At 38.9% G+C, this 24,659-nt stretch overlaps 1 long non-coding RNA gene across 1 annotated transcript; it reads right to left on the reverse strand.

Annotated features, from left to right (window-relative positions):
• Positions 1 to 5,098: 5,098 nt before the first annotated feature.
• Positions 5,099 to 7,307, reverse strand: LOC124290306. The gene is made up of 3 exons (XR_006901889.1): positions 7,219 to 7,307; positions 6,061 to 6,207; positions 5,099 to 5,206 (listed from the first exon to the last, which is right to left on the reverse strand). It is a non-coding gene; the product is annotated as an uncharacterized LOC124290306 (long non-coding RNA).
• Between the last annotated feature and the right edge of the window lie 17,352 nt (positions 7,308 to 24,659).

Raw genomic sequence — 24,659 nt, forward strand, 5'->3', positions numbered from 1 at the left:
TAACTTATACTGTATATGAAGCTCTTTGTGATTTCAAACAAGCCGGGTTGTTGTGAATGAGATGATTGAGTGTTAGTGACTATTCGCTTCATGATGATACGTTTGTATCTAAATGAATAAATAAAATACTGCTGTATTATTTCTTTCCGAGTCGTTTCGTGGTAATCTGTTTTGTATCAAACCATCTGTCATGTGACCAATTTCCATGGCGGCCACAACACACATTGCTGTTTTCGCTAATTCGGCGATGGGATTTGGCTCATTATTTAATTATGTTTTGGGAAATCCATTACAGCGACAGTTAAGTTTGATTCTTTATGCTACTATCAGTCGTCATTTTAAGATTCCCGTAGATTTCTGTGTTCAAACTTGATGTGTTATGGTAACAACTCAGGGGCGAGCGTGGCTAGACTGAATGAATGACAGGTTTATTCGCGGTGTATAAATTTTCGCGCTAAAATGTTTTGCGCGAAAAGCGCGAAATAAAACCTACGCGAAATATACTACGTTAACTGCTCCCTTCTCTACGAAATCTCAACTCTGCTAAATCTCTACTACTCTTCTGTTCCTCCAAAGTTCTTGGACTATTCAGTTACACCTATAAAGTACATTACAAGAAAAACAGTCAGGTGATCAGGATCATTATCCGTTGTTTCAGATCAGTGCACATCCTGGGCTATCCTATCACCTAAAAGGGGAGATGAGGAGTTGTTGTTTTAACAATGTGTGGTAGTATTGGGATGTGGAAGTTTTGGCATAGAACCGAGGTGATGATAGAAATCCAGATAGAGACCATACAGGTAGCAAAAGTAACATAAGCCACCATTGTCCCTAGCATGGTGATCTACCTTCAGTTGCTGGCGATCTATAGCCCGTTTTTATATTGTGTTGTTTTGAACTCAAACTAGTTTTTATTCATGTATGATAATCTTAATGATAATCGTTATGATGATAAAAAGTATATAATGGTCTATATATTTATTCTTAGTACATACCTTTTTAGTCGTCGCGATATAGCAGAAATATTGCCGATGTGACGTAAAATTTTAACTCACTCACTTGCACATTTTGTTTCCCGAAGTTTGTGATGCATTTATTACAGATTTTGCGTTTTGGTGAGTGCCAAGATATAAAGTCAAACAATATGGGGATCGTGAGGCTGGAACATAGCAAAACAAATTTGCTCGAGGTTGACAGATAATATATAGAAAAACAAAACATAAAACAGCTGCATTTGTATCATATTCTAGGTGATTCTACGTTTTGAATGCCACTCGTAGATATAGTATGACCAGAAATTATTGAGAATTTTAGGAATATGTTTCATTGGATTTCTAGTATAAACAACCTTGACCAGCTCTCAAGTGCTCCGTTTCATTCAAGAGAGACTACTCCGTTAATCCTTTTCATTAGTTTGTGAAGAGTTATCCTCCTTTGTTTACTTGCTAGCAGACGACATTTTCAGTGATCCTCAGTATGGATGATTTAGAGAAGAAGAAGTTGATTTTAGGACATCAGATCAGCTAAAGTGATTTCAAGTAGAACAGGCATCCTTTTGTCCACTGTTTATCGTGTTTTGAAAAATATTGCAAATGGATATGGCGTTGAGCATCAGGGAGGCTCAGGTAGGCCCAGAAAAATTGACTGTCGTTGACAGGAGGCGGCTTGGGATTCGTGTTTCTAAAAACAAACGAAGGAGTTCAGAAAACGTACGGCTGGATATGATTGATAGAGGAACTGTGGCTGTCTGTAAGGAGACAATTAGAACTGAGCTGCATGCAGTGGGTTGGCAGAAAAGTCGAGGAATTCCATCACTGATGATGAAACCTGAACAAAAGGAGCGAAGGTTGAACTGGTGCTTACAGCATAGAAATTTTAACTGGGACAATGTGATTTTCTCAGATGAAAGTTCTGTGTGTCTGTTTCCTAATATACTGAAATTTTGGACCAAACAAACTGAAAAACCTTTGTATCAGCGCCCAAAGTACAGTCCGAAATTTAACGTGTGGGGTGGCATATTTGTGTTAGGGGCAACGCCCTCTGTGTATTTGAATATGAATATGAACAATGAGCGGTACACAGATATTCTCGAGGGACATTTACTTCCATCTGCTCACGTGTTCTATGGAAATATTTGGATTTACCAGCAAGACAACGACCCAAAACATTGTTCAAAGCATTCACAGGCCTGGTTTCGGACCCAAAATATGAGATTATTAGATTGGCCAAGCTATAGCCCTGACCTAAATCCAATGGAAAATGTTTGGGGACTAATGACGGAAAGTGTCAATAAGCAAAATCTGACAAATACTGCTGAAATGAAAGAAGAGGTGGTCCGATATTAGGACAGCATGGACCACGACTTTCTAAATTCTTTGATCAGTAGTATGCCCCGCCGCATTGAAGCCTGCATTGCTGCCCATGGTGACTTGACAAACTACTAGCTGTTCACCTGTCTTTGAATCTGGAGTTATGTTCTGCTAATATTCACATTTAATATGGGAGTAATGAGTGAAAAAAAGAAAAAAAATTACAATCTTAAATTCTCAATAATTTCTGGTTGTACTGTATACCCATTAGAACACCACACCATCCCTAACTCTACACGCATTATTGTGTTAGATATACCCGTTAGAATCTCCCCTCTGTATATGTTTACTTATCAAAACCTCAACAGATATTTGCCAGAAAAACATGATACAGAAGACAGTTGGAGATCTTATATTATATAATCAGGACGAATATCATTTTTCATCATATAGCTAAGAGCACCCTTGATATTACGGTTGTTATATTTTCCATAAGTATTTATCAATCTGAAGGCAGCCCAATTCATCTGGTGTCCGCACATCGTGCCAACGCACCTGGGTACTACTTTTAAGCAAAATTTGTTAATTCTTTCTTGAGTTATCGCGCTAACAATTTTATATTTACAAAACCCTCAGAATTTGTTGCAAGGTATTTCACAAGGTAACTAAATTCAACTGGTGTCGGTGAATCTCGCCACGACACCTTGGTACCAAATTTGAACAAACTCCATCATTTCTTTCATGAGTCATCGCCCCAATAAACTTATATGATGTTTGAAATGCGTCGCGTATTAAACGAACACACGCGTATTTACGAATGATTAAAACTGTTGTGACAATTTACGTAAATATGTATTTCATTTTACCGCAACTAAAATTATTTCAATTTTCGCCAATTTTCATCACAATTTGATTATTACAATTTACGTCAAATTTTATTACACTTTACGTATTTATTACAATTTACGTCAAGGGTTATTACAATTTGCTGCAAGTATTACAATTTCCGTTTTATTACAATTTACGTCGTAACAAAGGGTCTTCTTGGATTAAAATGCAGTAAATTAGAAAAAACAACAACATGCGACCCCTGAAGACTTGCATAATAACAGTGTTAGAATCGACGAGTCGCATCTCTTGCCATAAAGAACTTGCCAATCCATAAAAAGTTCTTCTCTTCCTGAAAACAGCACAGGTACAGTTCAAGTTCATTTAAGAAACATGGAGCAGGGCGGTCAAAAAACCCACTTACATAATTTTCCCAAAAATGTTGGATTTTCTTCTTTTTCAGAAAAAAATTAACGTCTGCTTTCACAGGAAAGGAGATGATTATTTGAATCGGAATTTATAGAGGATACTAAACGACTTACCGTGCAATACCATTTTTTAAACGAGTTTATGATTTGATACTAAATCTTTCACGAGTTTGATAAAAATGCTATTTCAGTATTCTGTTTATTACTCTCCAACATAAGTTGATAGAAACTGCCTACAGTGTGATGATTCTCACATCAATTTTCTGCGAGTCAAGCAAGCCCTAATGCCATTGCGACAGAGGCATTAGTATTGTGACGTCTTAACTGTAACTATTATGACGTCATATGTCGAGCGGTATTACACTGGTGTAATATTGCCATTAAAATATTATACTGCAGTATCTTCCACGGGCGAGTAATAAAAAGTGTTATTAATGTTGTTCCTGTATGTATTTCTTGTGTGACACTATGATCTCCATGTTTTCGTGTATGAAACTGGCGTTACTATAGACAAGCCCCATAATGGTTTGGTTTGGTTTGTTGTTTTACGCCGCACTCAGCAATATTCCAGCTGTATGACGGCGGTCTGTAAATAATCGAGTCTGGACCAAACAATCCAGTGATCAACAGCATGAACATCGATCTACGCCGTTAGGATACGATGACTTGTCAACCAAGTCAGCGAGCCTGACCACCCGATCCCGTTAGACGCCTCTTACGACAAGCATGGGTTACTGAAGATCAATTCTAATCCGGACCATCAGGGTTGCTCAGCATGTTACACCTAGACCTAATCGGGCAAACCAGGATTCCAATCTATACTCCCCATCAAAAGTGTAGACTCATTAGTGTAAATGTAGCCACGTACTTCAGTCAACTGTTCTGAACTAGATTTTGTAAAATATTCCATACAGTTTAGAGGTACTGTTTATACATGAGCTGATGTATTGTAAAATTAATTCGTGACGTTGAAAAGGTTATTGTCATGTGTTCAATAAAAATGGTGAAACTCGGTGAAAAATGACGATTTTTTATCCAACCTTTACACCTAAACGCAGCTGTTCACATGCACGATATTTGCACATGCTTTTCAGCAGTTTGATGCATGATCCTCGTGCAATTAATGTGCATACGTTTTGCAGGTTTTTTCCCCAATTTATTGGAAAAATTCATCTTCTTTGTAACCATATGTACATACATAACATATAGTGAATGATTTAAGCGAGGTTAAACTTTTGATGGGTAAAATTCTTCAAAGGCTTTTAGAAGTTGGTGTAGTAATACAAGACAAATCTTATGGATTATCCACCTGACGAAGGGGCAAGAACAAGCCCAGAAACGTTGTGTAAAATAAATCAAGAAGTTGTTATCCATAAGATAAGATCTTGTATTTTGATGGGTAGTATATAATCACAACGTAACAGCAACACGATGAATGTTAACTGTTAGTGAGAGGCTGTTCGGTATTAATTTCACTGTGAAATATTAACTTTCCATTTTTCTTCACAAATTATATATTTATGATTAACGGAATTGCATGTTAATTTAATGCTTCAATTCTTCGTGTAAAGTTCATGGACAATTTATTCTTTTCGAATTTAAAAGCACTTTAACAGGAGGGTTGCTTGTGTTGACGTTCTTCTGTTATGAAACAAAAGAAAACAGAAGAATTATATTTATCACCAAGATACCTGACGGCGGCAAACAGTCTTGAAATGTTCTAAATACAGCGCTCCACATAAGTTTAACGCTGGTCGCGGAGACTAGATGTATCGACGAGCTCGGCTCCTGTCCTTTCTGTTCATCAAGCATTGAATGGGTACCCGTTAGGATACGATGGGTACAACTGCTGTTAATTGCCAGCTCCTCACATGTAAACTGGGCTGTATAACCGAGAAGTGCAACCGAGTGCACACTGGGCTCTTGACCAGGATACAGAGAATCTCACCCGAGTGTCTTTCGATATCAAATATATCACCACGAGTTGATAAAGTTACAAATATCCGAGGAATGCCGAGAATATATTTACTTTTATCAACGTGTGTTGATATATTTGATATCAGAAAAGAACACGAGTGAAATGTATTTATCATCAAAATCACTCTTCATTAGTTTCCAATGAAAAATTTACATCTCTTAACACTGTACTGGCATTATACTTGCAGTGCGGAGATGGCATAGCGTTGTGACGTCATCAAGTTCATGACGTCATAGCATTCATCAGGGCATTGTACAAAATCTACCGTCAAAATTATATCTCCCATGAGATATCGTTTGATCTCACACAAGCAATATCTCATGTGCAACACAGTTTTGGATGATAAAAATCATATTTATGCATTCTGTAGGTTTCGCTGTCAGATCCACACGTACACACACAACACATATTGTGACACACACACACAAACAGACATCCTGGTCAGTTTTCATGCTTTTCGAAAGAACATTGAAACTATTCGCACATCTTGTCCTTCAATTTGGATTCAAATACTTACAAGACACTCAGTTTCCAATGTCAGAGTGAATGCAACAGGCTGCTTCCGGCAGGGGCCCACAGATTTGTACCGTGAGACCCCTACACTGGACCATGGAGGTGTCAATGCAAGTCCCAGGGAGGGACAGGCATTCCTCAGTGTCTGGAACTAGAGGACACGACAGTGGTAACCATGGATATTACAGACAACAATTAATTCCCTGGAGCCATGCTTATCGTTTGTTAGTTTGTTTCACATGGTATTCTGCAGTGCTCAAATATACAGCCCTTTCTACATCTAGAAGAAATCTGTGCTAAAAGCAGAGTCGATTGTACAATTGTGACTATATCATGAGTATATATTTGTTTCAGTAGTACTACAGCTGTACGATGTTGTTTGTAAACAAATCGAATTTTCGACATTAACACTCAACCCCAAAATTGTATGGAAACAGCGCGCAAACGCATTCGACTGTGTTGATTTTATGATTTTTCGGCGTTATACATGCAGTCCGTTATAGAACAAAGAAAGAATGATATCATAAGCAACAGCCAACATAACACGGTGTGTGTGTTATTGTTATTGGAAGTGTAGCCTAGTGGTTAAAGCCTTCGTTCTTTACGCTGAAGACCCGGTTCGATTCCCCACATGGGCACAATGTATGAAGCCCATTCCTTGTGTAACCCGCCGTAATATTGTTGAAGCATTCCTAAAAGGCGGCGTAAAACCATACGCACTCACTCGCTCACACAATACGACGAGGTACACATTCGACCCGCCACTGACCCAGGTCACGGGATTCTCTAAGTCTTCCACACCATAATTATTACTTGCTTGGGCCGTAAAATGGTCACAAAACGCCCAACTAATATTTTTTGTAATTGTTAAGCGGCGATCGCATTCACCCATGGTTAATAATTTATATATGTTTGAACACAATACATTTAATTGTTTTATCAGTAAAACTTAATAAGAATAGTCTGTTAGTGTTCATTTATCACTTCTGCACCTGTTGCACTGGTGAGGCGTTAATAACCCTCGTCATGTCTCCTCCGCTGATACCAGTAGCAGATTTATGCCCCAGAAGAGAGCACTGTCCAAAATGTATAGATCCTTAATGTCTATGTATGAACTGATATGTACATTTGAGCAAAACAATCCATTGCAAAATAAACTCACTTAGTCGACGTGAAGAAACCCATCAGCGCAGATCCCGGTACAAACAACAATCAACACTAAAGTTGACACTGATACCATCTTGCACGCAGTACAACACAATGGCCGACAGCAATGCAGCCTAATCAGATAAGACCCTCTCAAAGAACACACGAAGACACTGGGTTGTCAGATATAAGCTGCCTGTTCTAATTCATTCCACATGTGAAAACCTTTTCACAATATTGAAGGAGATTTAAATGTTGAATAGAATTTGAACCAGTGACACCATGAACTACATGTATACACATACAAATATGTAACGCAACACCTATGATGTTAACTCCATGTAGCCATTTATATTCCTATTATAATTATTTTTTGTTAGTATGATTATTCTTACCTGATGCAATTTAGAAATGATCGTGCTACGAATGGCGAGCATTACATGCAATACGTGTACCGTCATTAAGCTACTATCAAGTTTCAGTAAACTATTCATACAGCTCGATAACTTGGAAAGTCAATTAACTTGTTGATAAGCATATATGGGGCCACATCAAATGACAAATGTTCAGAGATGGCAAGTTATTGCTATGCGGAATGCTGGTATATTATATCATTGAGGGCAATTGGAAAAGATGTTAGTTCTCACCCTTCGACTACGGGGGGCGGTGGGGTAGCCTAGTGGTTAAAGCGTTGGCTCGTCACGCCGAAGACCCGGGTTCGAATCCCCACATGGGTACAATGTGTGAAGCCCATTTCTGGTGTCCCCCGCCGTGATGTTGCTGGAATATTGCTAAAAGCGGCGTAAAACCAAACTCAGTCAGTCAGTCGACTACCGACCGTCAGGCCAGAAAACATCAGCAAACTTATAACGTTAAGGAACGTCAGCATTCTGATGGACCGCGAGTGACAGCATGTTATGGAGGATGCACCCGTTCTCAAAGTAGTTCATATCAAGTGGCGTGTTCAAAACAGCGGAGCTTCCACATTGTCGTTTATCCAACAGAACGTTCCAAAATCGCCTAAAATCGGGCGGGTATAGCGGCAGACTGACCTATCAGACGTCCGTTGTTATCTCCAGAGCACAAAGCATCACGACCATCTTTGTGTCAATCTCGACGTCACTGTAATTTGACGTCAAGGGAAGAGGTGCACAGGTCGGACGAAAGTCGGTTTCTTTTGTACACAACTATAATGACCGACCTCGTAGTTTGGGAAACGCTGTATCTGTACAACGGAATATCTTGGAGCAAGTGCCGTTTGGCGGGGTTCATTGATGGTGTAAAGGGATTCTCACATTACTGTTAACTTGACCTTGTGAGGATCAGACAATATCTGAATGGACAACGGCTCATCAATGACGTCACAAACAGGCTCTTTGTACCACATTTGGATGATTATCCTCTGAACGCAAAGGTCAGCCAAGGTACGATAATCCGGGTCATCGTCTTACGTCGGTAACAACTCGGCCGTGCTGGCCGGGGAGTCTATATCTCAATCCTATAGAACATATGTGAGACATTATGGGTCGCACAATACGCCAGAGAGATCCTCAGTACAGCATCTTTATGCATGGCAACAAGCCCATACTGGTCGTAAGTGGTGATCAGTCTCGCTGACTTGGTTGATGTGTGACATCTTATCTCAGTTGCTTAGCTATATGCTCATGATGTCAACCACTGGATTGTCTGGTCCCGATTCAATCTTTCACAAACTGTCGATATACAGTTGGAATATTGCGAGGTTAAACAAACAGACCAAGTGGTATGGTCAAGGTTCATCATGGATTAGGCCAAGGTCCGTAAAGGAGATCAAAGATAAAAATTATAATAATAATAATAATAAATATAGTTGCAGGCAACGATGGGGCTCCTCCGCCCTAATACAATCTAGCCATTTGTATCTGACACGTACTTGTGAAAATATTAATGGCTACAGTTCTTATGGACATGTCAGTGTGAGTAATGATAAATACTTCAGTCATTAACTGTAAATTCTTAAGGTCGAGGGTTAGATACAAAGAATTGTGTGGTATACTTTGGATAATGATACTTGTTGCTTCGGAAACAGATGCTGACTTTAATATAACATCAACAGAATAAGCATACTGGTTTCAGGTTGCAAATTATTTATTTGTTTTAACTGAATAAATGACATCACCGCCAGTTGTGACAATGTTTTGCTTCTATTGATAAGTTTTGAACTGAGAGTACTAAGCGTCCTGTAAGTTCAGATTAGTTTATAGAAATCTTCCTTCATTGGATCTTGAGTTAAAAATATCATTTGGTGTCTCGGAAAAAAAATGAATGTCAAGACAGAACAACCTGTTCAAACTGTCAAAAAAACCGACAATTTGGTAACCTTAGCTAAAAAAGATGCAAGATTCACACTGTGATTCACATGATATTAATCAAAACAAGTCTGTCTCTCAAAATAACCCAGAACAAACGTTTCCAGTGATCTAACTAATTACTCTGAAATTTGTTCATATACTTAAATTGTTACCAAGGTTGTGATGAATCTTGGAAATTCCCTCCACCAGCACAAACATCGAACCAGTCCAGTTGGATAGACGTCATTCACTGTATTCATTTTGGTGGTTCACCTGGTGTAAATTTGACTTAAAATATTCATACAAGTTCCAGCTGAATGTTCATTGCCATAGCACTATAACCCAAATGAATTTGGTTGTGATTTCTTGAAATAAGACCAACAGAATTAATAGCAACTATTTATGTTCCAATAACAAGATTTTGCAATTTCATCAGCAAAATTATACGTCAGGTGCTAGAAATATCAAATCTGGTGAGAAGTTTTGCTTCAAAGTATCCGTCCACAAAGTATTTTATATGCCTAACAAACGCCGATTAAAATGTCAGGTCTACTCCGGTAGAACAGCCTTGTTCCAAGTCAATCTAAAATCATCCAGTACACTAAACTTATTAGCCGTCATATCCCTACACTCCTTATCAAACCACTTAGCCACTGATCCACCGCTAGACCTACTACCACGAGACGATAGACCACACGATACAGCACCAATCTGCTTCACCACCTGTGTGCTGTGTGCACCTCCACAGCAGAGTCAACACTTTCCTGTAGTATACTAGTGAACTTATCAACATCAAGGGATGTAAGAGTCTCGGCAATAATACGTATTTTCATTTTGTGTAACGCTATAGGTTTTTAGCACATAACACATGTTTATGCTCTCATCATTATTAGAAAATGATCAGCAAACGTTTGAGATCATACTGCAAATTTTCATTGTGCTCTCTAGAGAACCAATAAAGTTAGCAACTATACAGTGCATTCGTCACCACTCGCCTCTTTCTGTAACCTCCAAGAAGACTCGTCCCCCACTCGATACTTGTTATGTGCGAAAATACGACAAACCAGTCAGAACGTGCGTAAATGAGCGCGGTGCTTTGATAAAATAATCCCGAGTACTTAAATCGTTAATGGCATTATGTCATTGTTTAAACATCATGAAAATTATATATCGTCATATTGAAAGTACGAAGAACGTAGCTAAAAGGATTTTGCTGCCTATTATGAAGTTTTTAATAAGAATCATGCGATTGACGGCGAGAGATTCCAATACACGCACGTGCGTTTGTTGACATCACTGCTCCTATGGGTCCAACTGAGTGTATTTCTGACGATCTTTCGGGCTTGTTGTGGAGATTGTACGTGCGCTTCGACCAATTTTAGGAAATGTAATTATAATCGCTATGAGTTTCAAAACAATAATATCGTATTTGTATGTAACTAATAAACCTTAATCTTTAACATTGGGCTTATATTTCATAGCTCTGGGGATATTTAGTCTGAGTGTTTTTTGGTCATTCATATTTTTTCAGCGAATTCATTTGAAATTTCACCAGGGGTCTGACAGCAAGGTTACACGAATGTTCAGTTTGAGAAATATTTTAAAGTCATTTTTTGAGTATCTGCTTTGGGATTTAATGTAGCTGAAATTTTGTCTTGCATATTCAATAATATGTTCATTTGTGATGATTAAACACTATTAAGAAAATTAACATAATTTGAAATATAACGTGGACAGCTGGTAATATTTACATTATAAATCTGCTTTAACAAATGTTTTTCTTCTTCTTTTAGTTGTATCAAAGAGGTTTAGTTCTTTAAACTAAATAAGTCAAAAACAACAACAACAAAAACCTAGCAATACAATGTACATGTGCTTCGGTGATATTAAGAAACTTTGGAATCAAACAGGGGTAGAGTTACTTTTTTAAAGTAGTTCTGATGTTCATGCGCCAATATGAAATCCTTCCAGAGCGGCACGAGTCGCTATACGGCTTGTCCCGGAATAACACGAGTTGGTCACGAATGTTTACAGTGAGGAAAATAGAATGTCCTTGTCCCTCTGATGTCTTTGAAAATACACTTAGACAAATTATTTGTTACTTCAGTATCGTTTAGCTTGTGTTTAACCCGCTCACGCTAGACAGCTTTCGTCATTGTCAATTGAAATTTACATCGTCTCCCATATCTGCACGTAGACCACGCTTTGCAGTAGTAGTCTCTTTATAGGAGATATCGTCCTTGCGCATTCCGTCAGACTGTCGCATGCTTTGCACGGGTAATGTGCCGTGCCGTAAATGTGTGAGAAACATTTGAAACATTCGGCAATGTATCCCTGGGCCGTCGGTGATGTAAAAAGTACTGCCATATAGCTTGAATATTGCTGACTGCGGCGTAAAACTAAACTCAATCAGTCAGTCACACTCACGCTCACGCAAGTGAACTTGTGATTACACAGCAGTTAAGGTACTTCAGTAGTTTTATCAGTATCCATTACACTGTTACACTCGGGCTGTTGCAACTGAATTTGTGAATCGAGAGCAGGTATATATACTGGAAATACACGTAACACCGCGATACAGGTCACCTATGAAGTTTTAAAATCAATGCAAACAGCACCGAATTGTTAGCAAAAGCGTATTACTCTTCGGGCATTGCAAAACCGGAGCCGATTTTACTAGCGCTTACTTCAGCTAGACCAGAGTTACCCCCCTTAGACCACAGCTAGAACTTTTACCCTGACGCGGAACGCTCAATCACTGACAATCTTTAAAAGCTGCCTAAAGACTTACCCCTTACAAAAGACTGAATTACATTGAAGGAATAGCACCTGTACTGCAGTGTATTTTAATTGTGTGTAGCGCTAGCTCTCGTCATTGTCAATTGAAATTGACATCGTCTCCCATATCTGCACGTGGACCACGCTTTGCAGTGGTAGTCTCTTTATAGGAGATATCGTCCTTGCGGTTTCCTTCAGACTGTCGCATGTTTTGCACGGGTAATCTGCCGTGTCGTAAATGTCTGAGAAACTTTCGACACATTCGGCAATGTATCCCTGGGCCGTCGGTGATATAAAGAAGTCCCTATTTTATAAAATCTCTCCAAACTTTGGGTTTTTGAATGGAAGTATTATCTATGATGACTGGTACGTTGTTGGAAGACTGTTTGCGTGATTTTTAGCTTAGTGTGCCTTGAGTTCTGGGTCAGTTTGTTTGGCACTCTTTTTCTTTCATTCGGGGCACGTCTCAAATAGATTTTGAAGACAAGTTTTTGCCAGAAGTAGCATCCAATATGGCGGCCATCATATCCACATAGCCAGATTTGACGATGCCGCTGTGTAGGGAGTTGCATAGACACAACGTATGCAAAGTTTGAAAGCCGTAGCCCTTGTAGTTTCAATGCAGCAGATTTTGGGAGAAAAGCAGTCATGATTTTGCTGAAAAACATCACCAAAAACTTGAATCCAAAATAGCGGCCAAACGGTGCATTTTAGCGACTCGACCCGTCCAGGCGAAATTGTAGACATTTTGATTGCGCATCTGCTCAAGAAATTTTGGTAGTCATTGGATGAGTAGTTTTGCAGATATTTGCTGCTGAAATTGAAATTTTTTAATTAATTTTCAATTATCTGCCCTTTGCTATTGTGCATAGAACCTTGAGATTTTTGCAGAAACAACTTCAGCACTGTGGGCACCATGGTGATTTTTTTCAAGCGATTCTGTCCACTGGTGCTCTTTGTAGGAGTGGTACAAAATCCGGCGGAATAATAAATAATAATAATAATAAAAACATTAGTAATTACAATAGGTCTCCTGCTTAGCAGCGAGGAGCCCTAATAATAATAAAAACATTAGTAATTACAATAGGTCTCCTGCTTTGCAGCGAGGGCCCTAATTACAAAGGGTTATTTTTGAGTTTTTCGGGGTTTTGACCCCAGAACTTGATAGTATGTCGAAAAACCTTTCTTTTTGTCAAGGTCACCAAGGTCACGGGGTCAAGGTCATTTGACCGGTCCATCACAAGAAAAAACACTTTTTTTGGCGAGCTAAGACGACGTTGTCAATGCCTCTAGACTGAAAGGAATTAGTGTTTCTGCTTTGCCCAGACCCGATGTATCATATGCGCTGGTCAGATTTGCTGACAAATATGTCCGCCGTTTGTCCGCATGTCTGTCCGCCAAAATACTGTATAGCCATTTTTCTCCGGAACTATTGAAACGTACATGGAGTTGAGATTTTGCACACAACATTCCCTCAACTGTGTCTAATAATGCTGTAAAAATCAAGTCATTTGGATTTCAACTTTTGTTTTTGTAAAAACCGTGATAAATGAAAAACTTCAATCCAAGATGGCGGCCAAACGGTTAAAGATATCGAATTTTTGACCCCGCCCAAAAATGATCGGCATCTCATGACCAAGTCACATACCAAATATGGAAGCGATTGAGTCAATAGTAGTGGAGCTATATGCTGTTTTATGCCGTTTTGGGGTGCATAATGCATTTCTGCAATTTTTAATCCCATATGTCCGCCATGCGATCAAACTTTTGATATGCATGTAAGAACACGAAATGTTAAACATTCCATGTTGATGCATAATGCCAAGTTTCAGCACTTTCTGTGCAGACTCTGAGCAGCTATGCTGTTTATAAAGTAGTATCATTAGAATCTGCCGAAATCCAATATGGCCGCCAAACAATTCACATTTTGACATGCACCCAAGAACAAAAAATGTTTAACACACTGAGTTACTACGTATTGCCAGATTCTAGCTGCATAGTTGAAATAGTAATGACGCTGCGATTTTTGAAAATACATTTTAGTACAAAATAAACAACAGAAGCAAACATCTAGGTATCCGTAACTAATGAAGATATCGCAACATAGCTCGAGATTGTACATATTTGAGGTATATAATCTATATCTACAAATTTGCAGCGTTCTGCAGCCAATACATTTAAAGTTATGGATTGCGAAAAATGCCTACCCCACAAAAACTGCGAATTTCCTTTAAACATCTTCAATCCAATATGGCGGCCGCATCACGTGACTTTGACATATGACCAAGAACAGAAATTGTTCAGCAACCAAAGGTTATTTCAGAACATGCGTTTAAAGTGTTGTATCTGGTAAGTTTGGTTTGCCACAAAGTCGCAAAGAAGCCTGTGGAAGTTTTTGAAGACAAGTTTTTGCCAGAAGTAGCATCCAATATGGCGGCCATCATATCCACATAGCCACATTTGACGATGCCGCTGTGTAGGGAGTTGCATAGACACAAAGTATGCAAAGTTTGAAAGCCGTAGCCCTTGTAGTTTCAGTGCAGCAGATTTTGGGAGAAAAGTAGTCAGGATTTTGCTGAAAAACATTACCAAAAACTTGAATCCAAAATAGCGGCCAAACGGTGCATTTTAGCGACTCGACCGGTCAAGGCGAAATTGTAGACATTTTGATTGCGCATCTGCTCAAGAAATTTTGGTAGTCATTGGATCAGTAGTTTTGCAGATATTTGCTGCTGAAATTGAAATTTTTTAATTAATTTTGAATTATCTACCCTTTGCTATTGGGCATAGAACCTTGAGATTTTTGCAGAAACAACTTCAGCACTGTGGGCACCATGGTAATTTTTGTCAAGCGATTCTGTCCACTGGTGCTCTTTGTAGGAGTGGAACAAAATCCGGCGGAATAATAAATAATAATAATAATAAAACCTTATGAATTACAATAGGTCTCCTGCTTTGCAGCGAGGAGCCCTAAAAACATTAACGATTCCAATAGGTCTCCTGCTTTGCAGCGAGGAGCCCTAATTACAAATCGTTATTTTTGAGTTTTTCGGGGTTTTGACCCCAGAACTTGATAGTATGTCGAAAAACCTTTCTTTTTGTCAAGGTCACCAAGGTCACGGGGTCAAGGTCATTTGACCGGTCCGTCACAAGAAATAACACTTTTTTTTGCGAGCTAAGACGACGTTGTTATTGCTTCTAGACTAAAAGGAATTAGTGTTTCTGCTTTGCCCAGACCCGATGTATCATATGCGCAGATCAGATTTGCTGACAAATATGTCCGCCGTCTGTCCACATGTCTGTCCGCAAAATTACTGTATAGCCATTTTCTCCAAAACTATTGGACTTACAGAGTTGAGATTTTGCACACAGAATTCTCTTAACTGTGTCTAAGAATGCTGTAAAATTCAAGTCATTAGATTTCAACTTTTGCTTTTGTAAAACCCTGATAAATGAAAAACTTCAATCCAAGATGGCGGCCAAACGGTTAAAGATATCGATTTTTCGACCCCGCCCAAAATGATCGGCATCTCATGACCAAGTCATATACCAAATATGGAAGCGATTGGGTCAATAGTAGTGGAGCTAGATGCTGTTTTATGCCGTTTTGGGGTACATTATGCATTGGTGCACTTTTCAATCACATATGGCTGCCAAACGATCAAACTTTTGACATGCATGTAAGAACATGAAATGTTAAGCATGTCATGTTGATACGTAGTGCGAAGTTTTACTGCGTTATGTGCAAAACCTGAGCAGCTACGCTGTATATAAAGTAGTATAATTAGAATCTGCCGAAATCCAATATGGCCGCCAAACAATTCACATTTTGACATGCACCCAAGAACCAAAAATGTTCAACACACTGAGTTACTACGTATTGCGAGATTCTAGCTGCATAGTTGAAATAGTAATGACGCTGCGATTTTTTGAAAATACATTTTAGTACAAAATAAACAACAGAAGCAAACATCTAGGTATCCGTAACCAATGAAGATATCGCAACATAGCTCGAGATTATACACATTTGAGGTATATAATCTATATCTACAAATTTGCAGCGTTCTGCAGCTAATACATTTAAAGTAATGGTTTGCGAAAATGCCTACCCACAAAACTGCAAATTTCCTTTAAACATCTTCAATGCAATATGGCCGCCGCATCGCATGACTTTTGACATAAGACCAAGAACAGAAAATGTTCAGCAACCAAAGGCCACTTCAGAACAAGCGTTTAAAGTGTCGTATGTGCTAAGCTTGGTTTGGCACAAAATGGCAAAGAAGCCCGTGGTAGTTTTTGAAGACAAGTTTTGCCAGAAGTAGCATCCAATATGGCGGCCATCATATCCACATAGCCACATTTGACGATGCCGCTGTGTAGGTAGTTGCATAGACACAAAATATGCAAAGTTTGAAAGCCGTAGCCCTTGTAGTTTCAGTGCAGCAGATTTTTGGGAGAAAAGTAGTCAGGATTTTGCTGAAAAACATTACCAAAACCTTGAATCCAAAATAGCGGCCAAACGGTGCATTTTAGCGACTCGACCGGTCAAGGCGAAATTGTAGACATTTTGATTGCGGATCTGCTCAAGACATTTGGTAGTCATTGGATTAGTAGTTTTGCAGATATCTGCTGCTGAAATTGAATTTTTTAATTGATTTTGATTTATCTGCCCTTTGCTATGGGGCCTAGTAAAGCTGGATTTTGATATGCACCAGTTCATGTTGATGCGCATCCACATGAATTTTTTCGACAGTTTCTGTCCAGCGGTGCTCTTTGTACGAGTGGAACAAAATACGGCGGAATAATAAATAATAATAAATATAGTTGCAAGCAACGATGAGGGCTCCTCTGTCGTAATACAATCTAGCCATTTGTATCTGTCACGTACTTGTTAAAATATTAATGGCTACAGTTAGTATGGATCGTGTCACTGTGAGTAATGATAAATACTTCAGCCATTAGCTGTAAATTCTTATGGTCGAGGGTTAGATACAAAGCATTGTGTGGTATGGTTTGGATAATGATACTTGTGGCTTCGGAAACAGATGCTGACATAATATAACTTCAACGGAATTAGCATACTGGTTTCAGGTTGCAAATTATTTTTATTTTTTTAACTGAATAAATGACATCACCGACAATTATGACAATGTTTTGCTTCTATTTGAAAGTTTTTGAAGTGAGAGTACTTAGCGTCCTGTAAGTTTAGATTAGTTTATAGAAATCTTCCATACTTGAATCTGAAGTTATGAATATCATTTGGTGTCTAGGGGTAAAAAAGAAATGTCAAGACAGAACAACCTGTTCAAACCGTCAAAATAACACACCCAAAAAACCGACAATTTGGTAAGCTTAGCGAACAAAGGTGCAAGATTCACACTGTGATTCACATAACATTAATCAACACAAATCTGTTTCTCAAAAAAACCCAGAACAAAGGTTTCCAGTGATCTTACTTCAAGAACATGTAGGAAAATACCCTGGAATTTGTTGATATACTTAAATTGTTATCAAGCTTGTGATGAATCTTGGAAATTCCACTCCACCAGCACAAACATCGAACCAGTCCAGTTAGATAGACGTCATTCACTGTAATCACTTTGGTGGTTCAACTGGTGTAAATTTGACTTAAAATATTCATACCAGTTCCAGCTGAATGTTCATTACATTGGCACTATAACCCAAATGAATTTAATTGTGATTTCTTGAAATGAGACCAACAGAATTAATAGCAACTATTTCTGTTCCAATAACAAGATTTTGCAATTTCATCAGCAAAAAATATACGTCAGGTACTAGAAATATTAAATCTGGTGAGACATTTTGGTTCAAAGTATCCGTCCACAAAGTATTGTATATGCCTAATAAACGCCGAATAAAATGTCAGGACTATTTACTGTTTCTACGGTTACAGGTCAGCAAAACAACACTGAGGGCGGGTACCAAACTTAAAGTCTGTAATACGATGGAAACAGTATATGAACACAATGCATAGTCAACAAGTCTTGCGCCGATTTCCTTAAAAAAACATGTATATGCCCCTTGTTCGTCACCTGTGAATCGTCCATTAACTATATACTGCAAATGTACAACACAAATAAATAATGAGATGTAGATGTTATGAACATGTGACGCAATACCTACATATTAGTTTTCAAGTGCTGCCCGTGCTGTCACGGTGAATAAACGTGTACAGCTTGCCTGCGTCTGTAGGGAGTCGATAAGAAACAGCGCGAGTTCGTGTTTGAAGGAGCGGCTATAATCGTCCCCGCGCTTTTCTTCAGACTGTCGCATGCTTTGCACGGGTAATCTGCTGTATAGTAAATGTGGGAAAAACTTATGACACATTCGGTAATATATCCCTGGGCCGTCGGTGATGTAAAGTACTGCCATATAGCTTGAATATTGCTGACTGCGGCGTAAAACTAAACACACTCACTCACTCACTCTCACGCTGACGCAAGTGAACTTGTGATTTCACAGCAATTAAGGTACTTCAGTAGTTTGTATTAGTATCCATTACACTGTTACACTCGGGCTGTTGCAAATGAATAGTGAATCGTGAGCAGGTATATATACAGGACATACACCTAACAGCTCGATAAATGTCACATATGAAGTTGTAAAATCCATAAAAACTGCACAAGACCGAATAGTTAGCAAAAAGCGCATTACTCTTCAGGCATTGCAAAGCCGGGGAGCGTGGGGTGTTGAAATATTTTACTAGCGTTTCCTAAACTAGACAAGAGTTACCCCGCTTAGACCACAGCTACAACTTTTACTATGACCTGGAACGCTCATTCATTGACAATCTTTAAAAGCTGCCTAAAGACATACCCCTTACAAAAGATTCAATTACAATGAAGATATAAAACCTCTACTGCAGTGTATTTTAATTGTGTGTAGCGCTAGCTCTCGTCATTGTCAATTGAAATTGACATCGTCTCCCATATCTGCACGTGGACCACGCTTCGCAGTGGTAGTCTCTTTATAGGAGATATCGTCCCCGCGTTTTTCTTCAGATTGTCGCAGGCTTTGCACGGGTATTCTGCCGTGTCGTAAATGTCGGAGAAACTTATGACACATTCGGCAATGTATCCCTGGGCCGTCGGTGATATAAAGAAGTCCCTCTTTTGTAAAATCCGTCCAAACTTTGGGGTTTTGACTGTAAGTATTATTTATGACCACTAGTACGTTGTTGGAAGCCTTTTTGCGTAATGTTTGGCGTGGTGTGCCTGGAGTTGAGGGTCAGTTTGTTTGGCACTCTTTTTCTTTCATTTGGGGCTCGTCTCAAATAGTATTTTTTTCCTTTTAGCTCATATACGTTGTACTCACACGGATAATGTTCAACACCGTAGCGCTTGCAGTGACCTTTGACATAGGACCAAGAACAGAAATTGTTCAGCAACCAAAGGCCACTTCAGAACAAGCGTTTAAAGTGTTGTATGTGCTAAGTTTGGTTTGGCACAAAATGGCAAAGAAGCCCGTGGTAGTTTTGAAGACAAGTTTTTCCCAGAAGTAGCATCCAATATGGCGGCCATCATATCCACATAGCCACATTTGACGATGCCGCTGTGTAGGTAGGTGCATAGACACAAAGTATGCAAAGTTTGAAAGCCGTAGCCCTTGTAGTTTCAGTGCAGCAGATTTTGGGAGAAAAGTAGTCAGGATTTTGCTGAAAAACATTACCAAAAACTTGAATCCAAAATAGCGGCCAAACGGTGCATTTTAGCGACCCGACCCGTCAAGGCGAAATTGTAGACATTTTGATTGCGCATCTGCTCAGGAAGTTAGGTAGTCATTGGATTAGTAGTTTTGCAGATATCTGCTGCTGAAATTGAATTTTTTTAATTGATTTTGATTTATCTGCCCTTTGCTATGGGGCCTAGTAAGCTGGATTTTTGATATGCACCAGTTCATGTTGATGCGCATCCACATGAATTTTTCGACAGTGTCTGTCCAGCGGTGCTCTTTGTACGAGTGGAACAAAATCCGGCGGAATAATAAATAATAATAATAATAATAATAATAAAAACACGAACAATTACAATAGGTCTCCTGCTATGCAGCGAGGAGCCCTAATAATAAAAACATTAACGATTCCAATAGGTCTCCTGCTTTGCAGCGAGGAGCCCTAATTACAAATCGTTATTTTTGAGTTTTTCGGGGTTTTGACCCCAGAACTTGATAGTATGTCGAAAAACCTTTCTTTTTGTCAAGGTCACCAAGGTCACGGGGTCAAGGTCATTTGACCGGTCCGTCACAAGAAATAACATCTTTTTTTGCGAGCTAAGACGACGTTGTTATTGCTTCTAGACTAAAAGGAATTAGTGTTTCTGCTTTGCCCAGACCCGATGTATCATATGCGCAGATCAGATTTGCTGACAAATATGTCCGCCGTCTGTCCGCATGTCTGTCCGCAAAATTACTGTATAGCCATTTTCTCCAAAACTATTGGACTTACAGAGTTGAGATTTTGCACACAGAATTCTCTTAACTGTGTCTAAGAATGCTGTAAAATTCAAGTCATTTGATTTCAACTTTTGTTTTTGTAAAACCCTGATAAATGAAAAACTTCAATCCAAGATGGCGGCCAAACGGTTCAAGATATCGATTTTTCGACCCCGCCCAAAATGATCGGCATCTCATGACCAAGTCATATACCAAATATGGAAGCGATTGGGTCAATAGTAGTGGAGCTAGATGCTGTTTTATGCCGTTTTGGGGTACATTATGCATTGGTGCACTTTTCAATCACATATGGCTGCCAAACGATCAAACTTTTGATATGCATGTAAGAACATGAAATGTTAAGCATGTCATGTTGATACGTAGTGCGAAGTTTTACTGCGTTCTGTGCAAAACCTGAGTAGCTACGCTGTATATAAAGTAGTATAATTAGAATCTGCCGAAATCCAATATGGCCGCCAAACAATTCACATTTTGACATGCACCCAAGAACCAAAATGTTCAACACACTGAGTTACTACGTATTGCGAGATTCTAGCTGCATAGTTGAAATAGTAATGACGCTGCGATTTTTGAAAATACATTTTAGTACAAAATAAACAACAGAAGCAAACATCTAGGTATCCGTAACTAATGAAGATATCGCAACATAGCTCGAGATTATACATATTTGAGGTATATAATCTATATCTACAAATTTGCAGCGTTCTGCAGCTAATACATTTAAAGTAATGGTTTGCGAAAATGCCTACCCCACAAAACTGCAAATTTCCTTTAAACATCTTCAATCCAATATGGCCGCCGCATCACGTGACTTTTGACATATGACCAAGAACAGAAATTGTTCAGCAACCAAAGGTTATTTCAGAACATGCGTTTAAAGTGTTGTATGTGGTAAGTTTGGTTTGGCACAAAATGGCAAAGAAGCCCGTGGAAGTTTTTGAAGACAAGTTTTGCCAGAAGTAGCATCCAATATGGCGGCCATCATATCCACATAGCCACATTTGACGATGCCGCTGTGTAGGGAGTTGCATAGACACAAAGTATGCAAAGTTTGAAAGCCGTAGCCCTTGTAGTTTCAGTGCAGCAGATTTTGGGAGAAAAGTAGTCAGGATTTTGCTTAAAAACATTACCAAAACTTGAATCCAAAATAGCGGCCAAACGGTGCATTTTAGCGACTCGACCGGTCAAGGCGAAATTGTAGACATTTTGATTGCGCATCTGCTCAAGAAATTTTGGTAGTCATTGGATCAGTAGTTTTGCAGATATTTGCTGCTGAAATTGAAATTTTTAATTAATTTTGAATTATCTACCCTTTGCTATTGGGCATAGAACCTTGAGATTTTTGCAGAAACAACTTCAGCACTGTGGGCACCATGGTAATTTTCGTCAAGCGATTCTGTCCACTGGTGCTCTTTGTAGGAGTGGAACAAAATCCGGCGGAATAATAAATAATAATAATAATAAAAACCTTATGAATTACAATAGGTCTCCTGCTTTGCAGCGAGGAGCCCTAAAAACATTAACGATTCCAATAGGTCTCCTGCTTTGCAGCGAGGAGCCCTAATTACAAATCGTTATTTTTGAGTTTTTCGGGGTTTTGACCCCAGAACTTGATAGTATGTCGAAAAACCTTTCTTTTTGTCAAGGTCACCAAGGTCACGGGGTCAAGGTCATTTGACCGGTCCGTCACAAGAAATAACACTTTTTTTTGCGAGCTAAGACGACGTTGTTATTGCTTCTAGAGTAAAAGGAATTAGTGTTTCTGCTTTGCCCAGACCCGATGTATCATATGCGCAGATCAGATTTGCTGACAAATATGTCCGCCGTCTGTCCACATGTCTGTCCGCAAAATTACTGTATAGCCATTTTCTCCAAAACTATTGGACTTACAGAGTTGAGATTTTGCACACAGAATTCTCTTAACTGTGTCTAAGAATGCTGTAAAATTCAAGTCATTTGGATTTCAACTTTTGTTTTGTAAAACCCTGATAAATGAAAAACTTCAATCCAAGATGGCGGCCAAACGGTTAAAGATATCGATTTTTCGACCCCGCCCAAAATGATCGGCATCTCATGACCAAGTCATATACCAAATATGGAAGCGATTGGGTAAATAGTAGTGGAGCTAGATGCTGTTTTATGCCGTTTTGGGGTACATTATGCATTGGTGCACTTTTCAATCACATATGGCTGCCAAACGATCAAACTTTTGACATGCATGTAAGAACATGAAATGTTAAGCATGTCATGTTGATACGTAGTGCGAAGTTTTACTGCGTTATGTGCAAAACCTGATGCAGCTACGCTGTATATAAAGTAGTATAATTAGAATCTGCCGAAATCCAATATGGCCGCCAAACAATTCACATTTTGACATGCACCCAAGAACCAAAAATGTTCAACACACTGAGTTACTACGTATTGCGAGATTCTAGCTGCATAGTTGAAATAGTGATGACGCTGCGATTTTTGAAAATACATTTTAGTACAAAATAAACAACAGAAGCAAACATCTAGGTATCCGTAACCAATGAAGATATCGCAACATAGCTCGAGATTATACACATTTGAGGTATATAATCTATATCTACAAATTTGCAGCGTTCTGCAGCTAATACATTTAAAGTAATGGTTTGCGAAAAATGCCTACCCCACAAAACTGCAAATTTCCTTTAAACATCTTCAATGCAATATGGCCGCCGCATCACATGACTTTTGACATAAGACCAAGAACAGAAAATGTTCAGCAACCAAAGGCCACTTCAGAACAAGCGTTTAAAGTGTCGTATGTGCTAAGCTTGGTTTGGCACAAAATGGCAAAGAAGCCCGTGGTAGTTTTGAAGACAAGTTTTTGCCAGAAGTAGCATCCAATATGGCGGCCATCATATCCACATAGCCACATTTGACGATGCCGCTGTGTAGGTAGTTGCATAGACACAAAATATGCAAAGTTTGAAAGCCGTAGCCCTTGTAGTTTCAGTGCAGCAGATTTTGGGAGAAAAGTAGTCAGGATTTTGCTGAAAAACATTACCAAAACCTTGAATCCAAAATAGCGGCCAAACGGTGCATTTTAGCGACTCGACCGGTCAAGGCGAAATTGTAGACATTTTGATTGCGGATCTGCTCAAGACATTTGGTAGTCATTGGATTAGTAGTTTTGCAGATATCTGCTGCTGAAATTGAATTTTTTTAATTGATTTTGATTTATCTGCCCTTTGCTATGGGGCCTAGTAAGCTGGATTTTTGATATGCACCAGTTCATGTTGATGCGCATCCACATGAATTTTTTCGACAGTTTCTGTCCAGCGGTGCTCTTTGTACGAGTGGAACAAAATACGGCGGAATAATAAATAATAATAAATATAGTTGCAAGCAACGATGAGGGCTCCTCTGTCGTAATACAATCTAGCCATTTGTATCTGTCACGTACTTGTTAAAATATTAATGGCTACAGTTAGTATGGATCGTGTCACTGTGAGTAATGATAAATACTTCAGCCATTAGCTGTAAATTCTTATGGTCGAGGGTTAGATACAAAGCATTGTGTGGTATGGTTTGGATAATGATACTTGTGGCTTCGGAAACAGATGCTGACTTAATATAACTTCAACGGAATTAGCATACTGGTTTCAGGTTGCAAATTATTTTATTTTTTTAACTGAATAAATGACATCACCGACAATTATGACAATGTTTTGCTTCTATTTGAAAGTTTTTGAAGTGAGAGTACTTAGCGTCCTGTAAGTTTAGATTAGTTTATAGAAATCTTCCATACTTGAATCTGAAGTTAAGAATATCATTTGGTGTCTAGGGGTAAAAAAGAAATGTCAAGACAGAACAACCTGTTCAAACCGTCAAAATAACACACCCAAAAAAC

Source organism: Haliotis rubra, unplaced genomic scaffold, assembly GCF_003918875.1.
Source record: "Haliotis rubra isolate DU_JTF1 unplaced genomic scaffold, ASM391887v1 Scf460, whole genome shotgun sequence".
Classification (NCBI taxonomy): Eukaryota; Metazoa; Mollusca; class Gastropoda; order Lepetellida; family Haliotidae; genus Haliotis; species Haliotis rubra.